Raw genomic sequence first — 16,411 nt, forward strand, 5'->3', positions numbered from 1 at the left:
GAGGAGCTGGGTATCGTCGGCGTAAGATACGATCCGGGCCCCAAACGACTCCGCCAATGCCGCCAAAGGGGTCATGAAGATATTAAAGAGGGTCGGGCTCAAAATAGAGCCCTGAGGGACCCCGACTCCCAGAGGAGGCATCACGGCGGAATCAGGTGAGGCCCAGACCGTTTGCCGGCGGCCAGCTAGAAAGGAGGAAAACCAGCTGAACACCGTTCCCCGAAGTCCTATCTCGTAGAGTCTTGTGAGAAGACCATCATGGGGAACGGTGTCAAAGGCCGCCGACAAATCCAACATCACCAGCATGGCTTTACCCCCTGAATCCAAGATCTCCTTGATTGTTTCGGAGACCTCGAGGAGCGCAGTCTCCGTGCTAAGATTAGGGAGAAAACCTGACTGGGTGGCATGCAGAATCTCGTTCGCCTCTAGAAAATTGGAAAGCACCGTCTGCACGTGCTTTTCAACAATTTTCGAAAGAGCCGGCAGCAGAGAGATAGGCCGATAGTTGACAGGGGCCTTGGGGTCCAAGCCAGGCTTCTTGAGCAGCGGGATGACCATTGCCTGCTTCCAGGCCTGCGGGACCACTCCCTGGCTCAATGAAAGATTTAGCAGCGGATTGACCAGAGGATTGATCGCATCAGCCAGTTTCGCCAGTATCTTAGCAGGGCAAGGGTCCAGGGGCGAGCCAGATTTCAAGTTGGCCATGAGTGCTAAAGAGGCGGACTCCGATATGGATGGAAAAGCGGCCAGTATCAGACCAGGCGCGGCCAGAGGCGGTCGAATAGCCTCAGTGGCAGTCCGCACCGCGGATGTAGCCGATGGGAAGGAGGCCTGTATAAGTTGGATCTTGCTCGTGAAGAAACCGGCAAGATCCGCCGCCCAGGAGTCAGAGGGCCTCTCCTCAGCGATGTTTATCCGTGGAGATGTAAATTCCCTGACTATAGAGAAAATCTCCTTGCAGGAGTTGGAGGCAGCTTCTATCCTCCCTGCCAGGTAGGCTTTCTTACCTAGGCGAATATCCCGGTGATACTCCTTAACCATGTTCTTAAAAGTCACCTTAGCCTCCTCCTCATATTTAACGCGCCAAGCTCTTTCGGCTACCTTACACTGCTGCCGCTTAGCCGACAGTGCAACGGTAAACCAGGGGGCGGAAACTCGTTTAGGAGTACGACGGGGGGCTAGTTCCGGGGCAAGATCGTTAAGCCTGTCAGTCAGCCATACCTGCAGGGACTCCAAGTCCTTCGTCAGGTCTCCAGAGAGAGGGCAAGGATGATCCAGAGCAGCCTGAGCCAGCATCTCAGGGGTCACTCGATGATACGCCCTATGGGTTTGACCATACTGCAATGGAGCGGCAGCAGTCAATTTAGCTGTGCCACAGATGGAGAATTTAGCCAGCCGATGGTCTGACCATAGAACCGGGATAATCTCTACCACCTCTAAAGGGGAGGTTGAGAACACCTGGTCTAAAGTGTGCCCCTTGTCGTGCGTCGGCCCAAATAGATAGGGATGCAATCCCAATGGTGCCGTGGCCTCTAAGATTTTAATAGCGGCCGCATCCAACGGATCATCCATCCGGAAGTTAAAATCCCCGGCCACAATGCAGTGTTCTGCTTTCAGGGCCAAACTCAGTAAAACGGAATCAAGATCTTCAAAAAACATTCCGGGAGGGCCAGGAGGTCTGTAGACCAATAGCCCCTATCAGGGTCAGGTTGGGTTATAGAACAACCTAATTTATTTAAACGTTTTTTACGTAGGCAAAAACATTGCAGAAAGTAATTATATAATTTGCACAAAATTCATACAAATTCATACAATAAAAAAAAACAAAGTTAAAAACACAAGGCGAGAGTTAAATAAATACATTAGTCTTTGTCATCACAGACCATATCTGTCTATACAGATTGTTCAGATGAACCCTGATCCGTTCTTTCCTTCTAGTTAATCGAGGTTGTTGCAACCAGTCACTTCAATGCATAGGTATTCACAAGACGGCAGGAGGTCGGCATGGAGTACTTTCACTGTTAGATCGCTGCGATGTAAACATGCGATGCCTCCACCTTGACACTAGTTCTGTCCAACATAATGATATCGTAGTTGGGAGGCATTAAAATGTCCAGGATGGAAGCCGCAGAGTCATTTACCTAGGTTTCTGTCAGCATTACAAGATCCTGGCCATAGATGAGGTTGGCAATGTCCCCAGCATGTTTAACTGCTGATCTACAGTTTAGGAGCACGCACTTGAGTCTTATTTTGGTATCCGTGGGTGCAGGTAGAGTGGTGTTGACGCTCGTAAGGTTGTTCTCATTTAAAGATCGTGTCTGACCTAGGTTCCCTGAAGGGATCAGTGGGGATGGCTTCAATTTGTTGCAAGTTTGATAAGGTGGAGGGATGTGCCGGATCATATGAGAGTAGGAGAGCATGAATATCCTTATCAGACTGGGAGGCTCTACATCTGGAGGGGCGAGAAGGGTCGTTAGGGTGCGGAGCGGAGGCCCAACTATTAGGTGTGTGGGTCATGTGGGATGGCGACGGCTGAGTATCGGGGTTAGTTGGGAGCCTGGTGCACCCGCTAGCTGAGGGCGAGCGGAGAAGATGATTGGTCATAGTGGAGCGACTTAGACTGGAGTTAGCTGACAGTTCCTCAGTGATATGTAATAGGCTACGCACCTCTGCCTAAAGTTGTTGTAGGCAGAGTGCTATTTCATTAACTTGGCCTTTCAATGATGTGTGTGAATGGGTTTGGGAGGATAGGTTCAGGGGACCCTGCAGCGGTCGAGAGCTCGTGGGGGCGAGGATAGTAGGGCAGGTGGAGAGTGGATGAGCCCAGAGGGAAGGGATTCTAGGAAATAGTCCTACTTGCTCGGAGGGATGGATAGAATAGGGGAGGGGGGTCAGATAGAGACCTCTAAAGGCCTCTGGGAGCAGGCCGGGATTGCGGGTTGGGCTGGGGGAAGGGATCCTGGGTAGAAACAGGGTAGTGCTGTGAGCAGTGGAGCTGGGGGAGTTATAGGCTAGCTAACCATGGGAGCAGGGGAGTAGGTAGCCTAGCGTGATGACTGTGCTGTCGCAGCTCGTTCACAATGGGCAATGCGGTGTAATCGTTATTATGGGTCAAGGTAGCTAGACTGGGGCCTATCAGAGCAGATGTGGGGTCTGAGGGTGGAGGTGGAGCGGTAGGAGATAGACTTTGTGAAGACTGAGGGGGCCACTGGGGGCCAGCCCCTCGGAGGGTGGCGGAATTAAAGTTAGCCACTGTATTCACGATGGTGGGGGAAAAGTTGTCAAGAACCACTAGATTGCGATCTGAAGCTTGTATAAGGATGGTTCCATTTTTGTAAAGGGAGATGGTGGCTTCAGCTCTGTAAGAAGGGCGTAACCATCAATCTAAGACCACATGGAGTCTTCAGGGAAGTGGAGATCTTGAGCAGAGAGTATATGGCCTTCCGCCATTGAGAATGACTTTTAGTGTAAAAGATGAAATCATTTATGGTAGCACTCTTTCTGGTGGAGAGAAAGGGGTCTGAGATAAGGGTTCCAGGATGGGTTTGCAGCATTTTTTGATAAGTTAGGGGGATATATGACACGGAAAGCATTATGGCCAGCTGGTCCAGGTTGGGGGGATGAGGTTTGAAAGTTTCGGATCCATACACGCACATGACTTGTCTCCGAACCAAGGAGGCGTAGGTAAGCCAGAAGTCTGGGCAGGAGTCTGCTCCGACCATAGGAGGCGTATGCAAGCCAAGGGTCTGGTCAGAGGTCAGGGACGTGACGAGAGAGATCAGTGTGATAGCAGTTGGAGGGTTTCATGGGGTGAAGGTGAAGTAGGCAATTGAATCACATTTGCTAGTAACATACCCTCTGGTTCCTTTGGGTAGTCTAGGACCCATGAGAGCCAGACTATCTAGGGCTAGAAAGCAGGAGGCTGGGCAGTGATAACTTGAAGGCAATTCAGGTATGAATTCAAATCTGTATAAGGTAGGCAGATCAGGCAGACCTTTCACTCATGACCTTAAGGGAAATAACCACCACCGTGGTAGTAAGGCAAACTAACCGCTCAGGCAAGGCCACCCTCTGAGGAGAATTTTCTTTGAATGCAGTAGGAAGTGAGTGCAGGGTATTTTATGCAAGTCCTAGACAGACCTTTCAGAGGTCTAAAGTGTTTGATATCCTGTGTGAGCCACATACAAAGGCTGTAATTATCCAATTGGCCGAAGGGAAACCTTAACAGTAGAGCAATAATGATGTTAAAACATAGAGCTCACAGACCAGGTGTGTGGGATATGGATGAAATGAAATGACCACTCCAAGAAGGCCACCGTAGCAGAGAGTGGAGCAGGCCCATTTCACTTTCCATGGCCAGCAGAGCAAAGAGACCAGGGAAGGGAGCACCCCTTTTCAGTTTGCATAGCAGGATGGGTGACTCACAACAGAAAAACAAACCGAAAAAAACAAAATGGATGCCCAACAGCAACAACAGAGATAAACAAAATGGGTGCCCATCAAAGTACAAATCTGAACTCATGGCCCACGCAATGAGCCAACAGAAACTAAGACAACCATCAAGTGTCACGAAAAACATACAGGGTTTGCAGGCCATTGCCGTAGCAATTTGCGCTGAAGTGCAGCTCAAGGCAGTAAGCCCTCATGCCCACCTCTCTCATCCCTCACTCAGGGAAACTGGGGCGGAGGCCAGAGGAATAATCAGGCCTCCAGGCGTTCAGTCCCTGGAACCATGCAAAACCCAGCAGCCTTCATCCCTGGCTGTAGGGGAAACTCCAGACCTCGTTGTGTTGTCAGCCCACCGTGGGTTCCTCCGTATCACCCCCCGAGGCACAGGGCACTCACCTCTCAAGCGCGGTGGTAGAAATTCACGCAGCAGGGGCTGTTCAGCCCCTCGAGCTAGCCCCAAAGGACCGGAGCGATGCACAGCAGTCTCCGACGGCTGCGGGCTCCAAAACCGCACCACAGTGGCCCTGGTACTTGGGTCTACCATGTGGTTGAAGAGGCAATGCCTCCTGGGCGGTTTGGACCCTCGAGCCTGCACCACCACAAGGATCTCAGTGGCGGGGGGTGTTCTCCTCGCTTTGTCAAGGGCCAACGCCGCAACCACAGTGCAGTTCCACAATGCGGTTGAAAAGGCAATGAATGTCTCTGGGGCAGATCGGACCCCTGAGCCTGCACCACCCCAAGGTTCTCGGCAGCTGCGGGTGGGCCTTGAAGTAATTCTAATAATCCTCTAGAAACTGATATATTAATTGGGGATGGTGGTGGTCCACCACAAGTAATAAAATCACTAGCCTGCTAGGGCCAGGCAATAATTTCAGTAAATTTAAACCTGAGCTCAGCCTCTTGTAGCTATGGCCTAGAGTAGATAGGATACAGCAGAAAGAAAATGTGTGAAGAATTTATAACTACGAAAACAGTTAAAAATCCTATTCCAATTTACCAATTTATAAAAATAGCTAAAAGCGTAATGAGCAAAATGGCACCACAACAACAAAAATCCAATAAAGGGATCCAGCGATATAAATATTTAGAAATGTAAGTAAAACTAACAGCAAGAAAAAGTAATGCACCAATGATAGTCATTGGATGGGGTAGACCAACAGACTACGATGGAGACATCAAGTGGATTGGAAAGTCTGGAAGTCAAAAAGTCGACACAATGTATAAGTCCCACTTCAGAAAGGGACGTAGTCACTTTTTTGGAGGTAAATGTTGAAATTTCTTCTTGAGCCCTGATTATGAGTGTAGGCGCTATTTAGGGCACCTGATAAATATAAATACCATTGCCATTGGTAACTTTATTTCGGTCGGATGACCATAAAAGTGCACATAAAATACATCAGCACAATCAATAAAACAATAAATAATCATAAAATGTTAAAACAGAATTAAACTACAAGTTATCAAGATACAAATAGAAACAATAAATAGAACAGTTAAGTTAAAAAAGTTTGTCTTCTACGCCACATGCTATGAAGATAACGGGAAAGCGCAAACACAATGGGAGGATGGGTATCATAAGTCAATATCCTGCAGGCCTGTGTAAAATGCAGGAATCCCAAATTCTTACAGATAGGGATCAGCCAACATTTTCTGATTTCAGAGTAGGCAGGGCAGAAGACCAATACATGGGTTACATTCTCTTTGTTGTGATTACATGCAGGGCAAACTTCATTTTTATCTTTTAACCATCTAGATGTGAAAGACCTGATAGGTAAAGTGCCGTGTCTTAGCTGGAGATATAACTTTCGGGCAAACGGTGGTTCAATTTCGTCCAAAAATTCCTCGATCTTAGGTTCAGATTTAACTAAGAGGAATTCAGAAGTCAACCTGCCCAGTGATGTAGAGCTCGATAGTATCTGAGCATTCAGCGTGCGTATGTGAGAAAGAAGTTCCTTCTTTGATGTCCCTGGACAATAATTCTCGGGGTTTTCCCACAGTCCCAAAAGGCCTAATCGGGTACTAACCGCACGAATGTGCTGAAGCCAAGGGATTTTTTTATATACAAGAAGAGGCAAAATCTCAGAGAACTCCGCTCTATAGGCGGCCAGTTCGGGGACTGACCACAGCCTCTTCCAGTACATAATTGGCCTTGCGCTGATGATCTCTTCTATTGGGACCATGCCAAGGTCCAATCTAAGAGGGATCAGGGGCGTACTAAGCGGTAGCCCAACTAGATTTCTCACAAATGAGTTCTCTACCATTTTGAGGTTCATTATCTGCTTGTACCCCCAAAGTTCAGCCCCATAGATTGCCGCCATTCTAGCCTGGCGGCAATATATTTCCAGAGCAGGAGACACCAGCTTAAAGGTTGACTCTCAAACTTTACTCAAACCTCCCGCAAGCTGGGATAACTTAAGTGTGGACTTAGCAGTTTGCACGTCCCAATCAAAATTCTCAGTTAGGGTAATACCGAGATAAACTAATGTTTTAACCCTTTCAAGGGGTGTGCCATGTAAGACCGGATTTGGGCGTACCCACTTAGGGGGATTAAAAATCTTAAACTTGTTTTTTCCCAAATTGATTTCCAGTCCCCGAAGCTCACAGAACTCCACAAACCCATCCAGTGTTTTTTGAATGCCCGATGATGTTCTAGACAACAACAAGGTGTCGTCTGCGAACATCAGAGCGGGCACTCTACCCGTGGACAACTTGGGGGCATCGTTATTAACCACACCATTCAGATGTTCCACAAGGCCATTGATGTAGAGGCTGAATAGTGTGGGTGCCAACACGCACCCTTGGCGAACTTCTTTTTGGACAGGGAATTGGTCTGTGAATTCGCCATGCCTACCACAACTGACCTGGGCAAAGTTGCTTACATGGAACCTAGATAGTACATTTAATAGATATGGCGGAAGTCCCAAGTCTGCCAGCACCTTCCACAGTTTGTCACGCGGAACCAGATCATATGCCGCCCGCAGGTCCACAAACACAAGGTAGAGGCTGCCACCCTCTTCCTTTGCTGTTTTCCAGTGCAGAACCTGCAGGCGGAATATCTGGTCTAGGGTAGATATACCGGACGTAAAGCCTGCCTGAAATATAGAAAGGATCCCATTCTCTTCGATCCATCCAAGAATCCTATCAAGGATGACCCTCCCCATCAGCTTTTGTGATGTATCAATTAAGCTGATGGGTCTATAATTAGAGGGGGTTAACGGGCAGCCCTTTTTTAGTATAGGGACAATTTCTGCTCCTAACCAGGTGGGGGGCAGATCATCTCCCTGCAAAATGCCATTAAATAAAACAACCAAATTAGGAGCCCAAATTTTAGGCTGTGTCCTAAATAGATCCCCCAGAGGTTTATCCAATCCTGGAGCCTTATTAGGGAGCAATTTACCTATGGCCGTCTCAACCTCAAGCAAAGTGAAGGGCTCGATTGGAGCGAGGAGCGTAGGGGCTTCAATCAACCGTCCACGCTCCTCAGCCCCATCGACACCCTGCAATTGCTGGGGTTCAGGGGTGTTAACAAGCAAGGCATCGGAATCAGGTATACCATAAAGAGCAGCAAAGGGACTTTCCCAAATTGTGGGAGCAATATTGGGAGCGAGCGCCTGAGTATGCCCACTGAGTCCAGTTGCAACTATGGACCAGAATAATTTGGAATCTTTGCACCTGAGTGCAGATCCCATCTCCTCCCACATTGTGCATTCCCATTCCCTTTTCGCCTCACAAATTGCCTTTTTATATATAGTGCGATGCATTAGTTTTTAGTGCTATGAGCAAGGCCTTTTTGGCCTTCCGATAGGAAGCGTTAAACCATCGGGAAGTCGAAGTCACGGGATTATTTGCCCTTCTAACAGGGTAAAGGATATCTTTCAAAATGGCAACCAGTTGGTTATGTATCTCAGTTGCCCTGCCCGAATGGCCAGATTTCCCCATCTCTTCCATGAGCGGGATAATGGTCTCATATAATTCAGCATGTTTATTAATCGACGCTTGTAAATCAGGCCATTTAACCCTACGCCTACAATTTGTTATTGTTAGTGGCACAGTGACACAATGCTCAACCGAAGTTGAGGCTTTCAAACCAAAACTCCCCGGCTTTAGGGACAAAACTAGGGCATTATGGTCACTGTCAAACCTTTCAATAACCCTAAATTCATGCAGCCTATCCCAATGCCTAGCCTCAATAAAAATATAATCGATTATTGAGGTCTGATTTAGTCAGTTAAACGTGGCTCTCCCTGGTCTGTCAGGCTCCACCCTCCCATTGCATGCTCGTAGTGATGTAACTAGCGCAAATGATTGCAATTGCAAAACGAGAGGGGTCCATACCTTAACCTGAGGGGACAGTGACTCTGGGATAGCCCATAGCAAATCCACATCATCTGGATCACCAAAGTTTGGGTCCATAAGGGGTTCGAAATGACAATTGAAGTCTCCACCCAAAATTAATGTGGTGGAGGAGTCAATGGAATACATGAGGGTCAGCAATGTTTCAATAACTTCTGACTCAAGACCCCGCCTAACTGGCCTTGAATATTAATTAATCAAAGCAATATTTGGCCCATTGGGCGGGGTCAACAAAACACACTGGACATCCAATGAATTAGTTGGGATTGATATTGCCTTCACTCCCAGGTGTGTGCCAACCCATATGGACAACCCGCCCGAGGGCCTACCCCGATCACCCATACTTGCCAAAATATCATGAGTTGCAAAACCCTGGGCTACACTTTCTTTTAACGCCCAGGTTTCTTGCAACATACAAATGTCGTGGGAGGCCATAAAGGCGCCCCACTCGGGAATGGGCAATTTACTCTTAAGTCCCGCCACATTCCAGGATAAAATTTTGACTTGACCATCAACCAGACCTTGCTTGGTATATTAGAAATCTAAGGTATCAGGAGAATCATTGGAAGCAGAGGAGCGAGCTCCTACACCTTGGACGAGTTCACATTTCAGTGGGTGTTGATCATCAGAAGAAGAGACAATTATGGGCTGGGTGATTTGTTGGGTGACCAACTCTTTTGGAGAAAGGTTCGATTTTGCGTTAACAGCTAAGTTATCAGTGGTAGATAGCATATTAATGAGGGGCACTGTTTGTCAATCGCAAACATCAAAGCCTGAGAAAGCGTTGAATCTATTTGCCACTTCCAGTGGGGTAAACGGCAACAGATGTTCCATCATCCTATTTCTATTTCCATAACTCCTAAATGGTACGGTATCCCACCTAGGCAAATCATAAAAATTCACAGGATTAGGTGCATGCATCCCTTGCCGTTTGTTGAAGGGCATAGTGAAATTAGTGTACAAGCAAGATGGTGCCCCGGGGTATGTTAGAGGGGTGACTAAGGATCTTGGATAGAAATAGGTCAATTCACACGGAACAATTAGGTTTCCGGCATTCCCAGGAAACCAATTTAGAATATATCTAACGGCTTCAGGATCTCTGAAATTAATTACAATTAGGTCTCCCTTTATGTCTTTAACTCTGCTTCCCAACCATTGGAGTCGCCGCACATGGAGGATATCACCATTAATATTATAGGGAAGTGGCCGATTTTGGCTAAGCCAATATATAGTTTTGTTTTTTAACTGGGAGAACCCCTCCCTCTTTCCAGCTGCTAATGTGGGGACTCCCGTAAGGACAACCACATAAGGTACCGCTTCTGGGGGTAATTCAACTTGACGGCCCCTATGGTTCCCTACCCTGACGGGGCTAGTGCTTCCCCACTCATCTCGATTTTCTCCTGTGAAAGATTTTTTGTTATCTGCCTTCTGTACTTGACTAACATCAGGAGATGACGATTTTTGGAGTACATTGGAGGCTATTGCCCTGAGCTGTTTAGGGCCTGTAGGCTTGTTGGATTTATTTACACCTTTTTGGGGAGCAGGGGTAGGAGTTAGCACTGTTGCTACAACGGGCGGTGCTGGCTTCGCGAGGTCCTTGGTTGACCCAGCTTTGTTACTAATAGCCAGCTCTAAATTCCCCAAACGTTGCTCAATCCTCTTCAACCTCTCCAATATAGGCAATACAGATGACCTAATTAAATGTTCCAAGGCTTCCAATGGGGCGGCAGACAGTGCCTCCATTGGTAGGCAATATGGAGAAATGGCTAAGCCTGGTGACGTTAGTGCAGGTGTTGTAGGGACTTTTGAGATTGGTACAATTGCTATGGGGTTCGTTAAAATTGGCACAATTGATTTGATAACCTTTGTGGGTTTACCAAAACCAGAATGACTAATCTTCATTCTTGGAGGGTCACCACCCCTCTTCCGTCTTTTACTAGGTGGTGGGCCAAGGACTTTAAGCATCCCTGATTTCTTATTCCTCTTCTTAGCAATCCTAACTACTGGAGAGGGTGGCTCAACTGGCACATCTGATCCTATAGTAGAATTACTACTAGGAAGAGATATGACATCTGTGTGCAAATCGTTGGACACATCAGGTGAGAGAGATGTGTCTCGCAGGAGCAAGGAAATGCTATCTATTAAAAGAGGGTCATCAGTTTCGATATGGGAGCTTACATCAAGTGGAATAGTATGTTTCACAAGGTTCAAAGGTGGTCTATTTTTCATACCTTCAACAGAGTGACGCCGCTCTGCGCGACGATCAGCCAATAAACTCTCCCTTTCTATGTCAGAAACAACCTTAGTGAAGTAACTATCCAATGTACCTTTACTAGTTCCTCCTGACTCCACCAGGGGGGGTTTTCCGGGGTTCAAAGACATGGTTACAAAGGGAAAGAGCACAAACAAATAGACCTTAGAAAAATATTAGGGAATAAGCCCTGCCCGGCCTCTTCTGGCCTATGAGGCCTTAGAGGGCCCGCCCTTTGCCTGGGCTTAGCCCGGCGTCCCGCTCGCGTGCCCCGGAGCTGGAGTGACGCCTGCTTTATGCGCCGCCCGGCGCGATTGTGTGGCGTCTGTCCGCCACTGAGGGAGCCTGGGAAGTGTAGTTTTTGCTGCCGCCCGCCACACTGCGGCCGCGAAAGATGACCACTGCGGCGGCGGGAGGGAGACGAGGTGTGCCGGTAATCAATACCCAGGGTCCAGAAGCAAGATATGGCAAAAGTAAGCGCCTGTGAGCGTCCCCCGCTCCGCCGGAGTGACGCCTGCCTTATGCGCCGCCCTGCGCGATTGTGTGGCGTCTGACCGCCACTGAGGGAGCCTGGGAAGTGTAGTTTTTGCTGCCGCCCTCCACACTGCGGCCGCGAAAGATGACCACCACTGCGGCGGCGGGAGGGAGACAAGGTGTGCCGGTAATCAATACCCAGGGTCCAGGGTCCAGAAGCAAGATATGGCAAAAGTAAGCGCCTGTGAGCGTCCCCCGCTCCGCCGGAGTGACGCCTGCTTTATGCGATGTCCGGCGCGATTGTGTGGCGTCTGTCCGCCACTGAGGGAGCCTGGGAAGTGTAGTTTTTGCTGCCGCCCTCCACACTGCGGCCGCGAAAGATGACCACTGCGGCGGCGGGAGGGAGACGAGGTGTGCCGGTAATCAATACCCAGGGTCCAGGGTCCAGAAGCAAGATATGGCAAAAGTAAGCGCCACAGGGTACATTATTTATCTGGTGGAATAAATAGAACCTTTTATGAGTTCATTTGGAATAACATGCAGATTTTGGAGTTTATCACACTAAAATCCACACAATACGGTAAATACAGTATGCCTTTCCCCTGTTACATTTTTAAAGGTTTGACCTGCCAAAATTTAACAAGCCTTGAGGTATTTAATGCATCCAATAATTATTAGGAACGTTAAATACATTTAAACTTGTAATTCCAAACACTGCATAAACAGGGGATTCTTCATAGGTTGGAATGTACCGACCACATTGAAATCAGGCCCCAAGACTCAATGCAGAAAGGGATTTTAACACTTTTTGAGAAGAAAACACCTCCTTGTCCACTGCTAAAATTGTAGCGCCGCCAAGGAACAGAAGGTGAGATACCTGAAACTGGGTGGTCCCGCTGGAGCTCTGGAACGTTGGAGATTTTGCTGAAACGTTTCTAAGTCCCAATGCAAAATGGTACTTAGTAGTGTTTTTTTGGAGACGTTCGGAGGCTTTGAGTGGAACACATTTAATCCGATGCTGTGACTCTGCCGTCAGATACTTTAACTGGTTTGCGCTCCTGAAGCTCAGGTGCTCTGGAAGACAAGATTTTCAAAGCTTCCAAACTATCTTCTGGTGTTCAAATCACAGGAGTCCACTTTTAATGACTTCAGGAACTCAGTTGAGGCGCATAGAGACTCTTACAGTGTTGTTTCTACACCACATACTGAGGCCTTAGAAGAGAGTAAGATATGCCAATCAAGGATTAACACATTTTACATGGTTTCAGGGTCAGAGCAAATACTATGGTGACTATGGTTGCCCTTGCCTGCTGATTCTAAAATCCCGCAATAACATTCTGTAAAAAAAAAATGATGGTATCCATGCAAAAAAGGGTATTTTCTCACACATGCCCCTCTAAATAAAAATGCAAGGAACAACAGTCTCGGCAGCTCTCGTTTTTCAAAGAGGAAAATATGTAGAAAAGCACTCTACAATTGTGGGGTCAGTTCCAGCCTCACATCCTACTGGCATGTCCACTCACTGTGGGGAGGTGGACCAACTCAACAGTTTTAGCTTCCTTACCTTCAAGTTCTGTCTTTGACAGTACTGCCCCTCTGTCAAGCCCAGCCCCAGCTAGTAAACTGCTCAATGGGTAACTCTTACCATCTGCAAGCTCCTCCTATGTTATAGCTACTGACTGATAGAAGATCCAAGCTAGTTGCAGGAGTAATCATCGCTTCCAGTCTTTGGACTGGCGAGGAGTTCCCATTAGCTCGTGAGGTCCCTTTGGCCTCTTAGGTTTCTTAAAGCGGGGGTCTACAATCTTAGCTTACAGATGCCCTCCTTGAACTCTTACTTCTGCTATACCCCGAGACTATAAACACAATACAACAGTAGGTGGTTGTGTATTTCATACACGTTTTTACTTTTACATGAGGGACATTTTAATTAATAAACATGGCCTCAGATTCCTTTTTTTGCATTTGATTTAAACACTTTACAAACTTCAATATTACTGCATGTAAGAAAGAAAATACCAACAATCAAATCTCAAAATGTGCGAAAAATAATTTTAGAGAAACATTGTGCTCAGTGTGAAGTAGAAAAAACATATTTGAAAGCATGAGAAACATGCACGAAATAATGCACAAAAAAACATAAACATAAGGCTATTCAATGTTCACCAGACCTACAACTGAAGAACCAGAGAAATGAATTCCCAGCTAACGCTCTTGGTAAACAGACAGTAGGGGGGGTCCAGACTTCTCTAATATGGGCATAGGAACAGTTGTTGTTTTCTTAAAAATTGATTTAAGTCCTCCATATTGATGTTCATTGTGCTGAGATCCCCCGTGGGTAATGGTCTACACGTTTCAAACCCCAAATTCTTTTACGGGTTTGCCTCAGGACAAGGGCTTGATGAATTAATAAAGGGTAATACTTTTAGATTTACCAAAAAGGATGGATAGCCCTCTCCAGACTATTTGGCTTTCAAAGATTGCGTAGACAGTTTACCTTGTTGCCTTAAGTGACTTCGTTTCAAATCGGGACTCAAGGGAGGAGCAGGCCTCGTTATTGAGATGTCTTCCTAAATCTAGAGCAAGTTTTTTTTTTTTAAACGAGCTGAAAATATGTGCAGAGCACTTGTAGTGTATAAACTGTTTCATTGTTTTCATGATAATTCAAATGCAGTTCGCAGTGTTTGTAACTGTTCTTCCTGAAGCATGCTGACCTCATAACACAAGAGATTTTACCTTTGATGTTTTCCTGCTTTCTTTCTGAGACTAAGTATGGTCTGGCAGTTCAAGACATCTAAGGTAGACACATAGGCAGCCGTCAAGGGTGACACACTCTGTGTCTTGTAGGAGTCTATTCGGCCCAGGTATGTCCCTTTTAGGACACTACACTCCACTTTCGCGTAAAAAGCAAGCTAAAAGGATGTCATGGGGTGGCGGACGTTTCGCTTTTTCAACTGGAAAATTATTAAACAGTTTTCCTCTGTAAATCAAATCTCGGACCAATCATATCCATTTCAGGAAAGTGGTGAAAACCTAATTGTTCTGTTACTAATATGTTCCTAGAAGGGTTACAGTTCCTTTCATTGTATTGTATTCTGCTGGATTTGTGAAGCGCGTGGCTACCCACAGGCTTCCGGGTGCTGAACTTTCCAGACACTTTCTAAAGCCAAGACACCCATGGGCATTAGCATGTTTAAAAAAATCTCATTCATTCATTTGGGGCCTGCATCCCCTGCTGTGACAGTGAAGGCAGTAGAGCCAGGTCAGAAGTATCCCCTTCTTTTCTAAGGATATTTGCCATGTGGCGGACATATTACTGCGCATGAACATTCCTCACCCTCCAAACCTGTCTATGCAGACCCTGCTCAGGGGAAACCCGTTTTCAATCATCAAGGTCTAGAAGGCACAGGTATCCCACAGAACAGTGCCAGGGACCTCATCCACTGTGACCCTATGGGAGTCATTCCTACCTCTCTCAGGGATCACCAGGTCATGTTATATTCTGCAGATTTGTAGACAGCACTACCTCCCAGGAGGGTATCGTGGTGCTGAGCAGGTGTGAGTTTAGCTACACCTGAGGCCTAATAGGGTGATGATGGGCCATATGGTTAGCATTGTTTTTTGGATAAGTTCGGAAGGTGTCTGGTGAGGTCTGTCGGGTCCGGGTCAGGTTAAAGTTGCTGTATATGGTGGTGATTTAGTTGCTGAAGGATTGAGAGAGATTGTTGCAGAGATTCTGTGAGGGGGTGATCAAGTTGGAGGCGGCCGCTGGTGAGGTGAAATTTTTCAGTGTGGAACATATTTATTCGCTTCTGTTGATTTTGGCAGTCAAAGCACCTGCCCAGCTCAAAGGGTTTGTTTTCCCCTGGGTTCACACTTTCCTGCTTTTCAAAAGTGGTTTGGGACTCTTTCCCCTTTTCAGCAGTGCAGATTTGACCCTATGTAGTTTTCTTTTTGAGACTTGCTGCTCCCGTCTTTTCCATCTGTTCCCCCCACCTTGGGATCACCCAAAGGGACTTTTTAGCACCGTCATCTTACAATTACCTGCTAAGCTAGGGCTGCATATGCAAAACAAACAAATGATGGACGGAATGCTGGGCAATGCAAACATTCACCCCCAATCACAAGGATCTGGGTTAAATCCATCATTCTTTTGCTCATCACAACACCCCAATTTGGCCCAACTATGCATACTCCCAAAGCTCAACAATGAGAAAACACAGACTTCTTTCTCTGCTTTTCAACAGTCTCTTTAAAGTTCTTGGGAAGGAAAAGGAAGGCTAGAGTAGGCAGAGTTTGGTACAGGGAGATATGTTATTGATGTCAAGGACTACAGACCAAAATGGGAGTAATAGTGATTCCCTGTCTCATATTTAACTTGTTATATCCTATTTAGTCTTTCTGATTATCTGATCTCAGTGGGACTTCTTTCTAAAAGGATGCTGACCCTTCACTTGCTCATCATTTGAGTTTTTTCTGTTAAGCAACTGCTGTTGCTTAGCAGGCTCCTAATGAGCATGGTGTGCAAAGCCTTCTGGGGTAAGGGGGCAGGAGCAATCATAGATTGAAAAACCGAAAACTTGCTGTGAAAATGTAACAAAATAAAATAAATATCCAATAGTGGCGACATCACAAAACAAAGAAGCAGCCTTAGGCCACAGTGCTCTTAATAAACCATTGCAAATATTAGAATATTCACCAATATCCCTAGAATGGACAGCGGAACCTGCTTTGTTATGGATGTTTTAGCAGGGCTACTATATTAAAAGCATTATACCCTTGGTTTTAAAGGTAGCACGCAATGCATAAACCCTGATAAATATGATGTAAAAAATCCTGACCACATCAATAGGCCTGACCTAATAGTTCTCTATCTTTGCTATA

General features: G+C 46.6%; 1 protein-coding gene and 1 long non-coding RNA gene across 2 annotated transcripts in view; both read left to right on the forward strand.

Annotated features, from left to right (window-relative positions):
- Positions 1-16,411, forward strand: part of ACE2 (angiotensin converting enzyme 2) — a 637,108-nt gene that overhangs the window by 197,264 nt on the left and 423,433 nt on the right. The window lies entirely within an intron of this gene.
- On the forward strand, positions 3,458-13,543 carry LOC144772951 (uncharacterized). Its single transcript, XR_013599879.1, has 2 exons — positions 3,458-5,798; positions 12,007-13,543. It is a non-coding gene; the product is annotated as an uncharacterized LOC144772951 (long non-coding RNA).

The sequence above is a fragment of the Lissotriton helveticus genome, chromosome 8 (assembly GCF_964261635.1).
Source record: "Lissotriton helveticus chromosome 8, aLisHel1.1, whole genome shotgun sequence".
Lineage (NCBI taxonomy): Eukaryota > Metazoa > Chordata > Amphibia > Caudata > Salamandridae > Lissotriton > Lissotriton helveticus.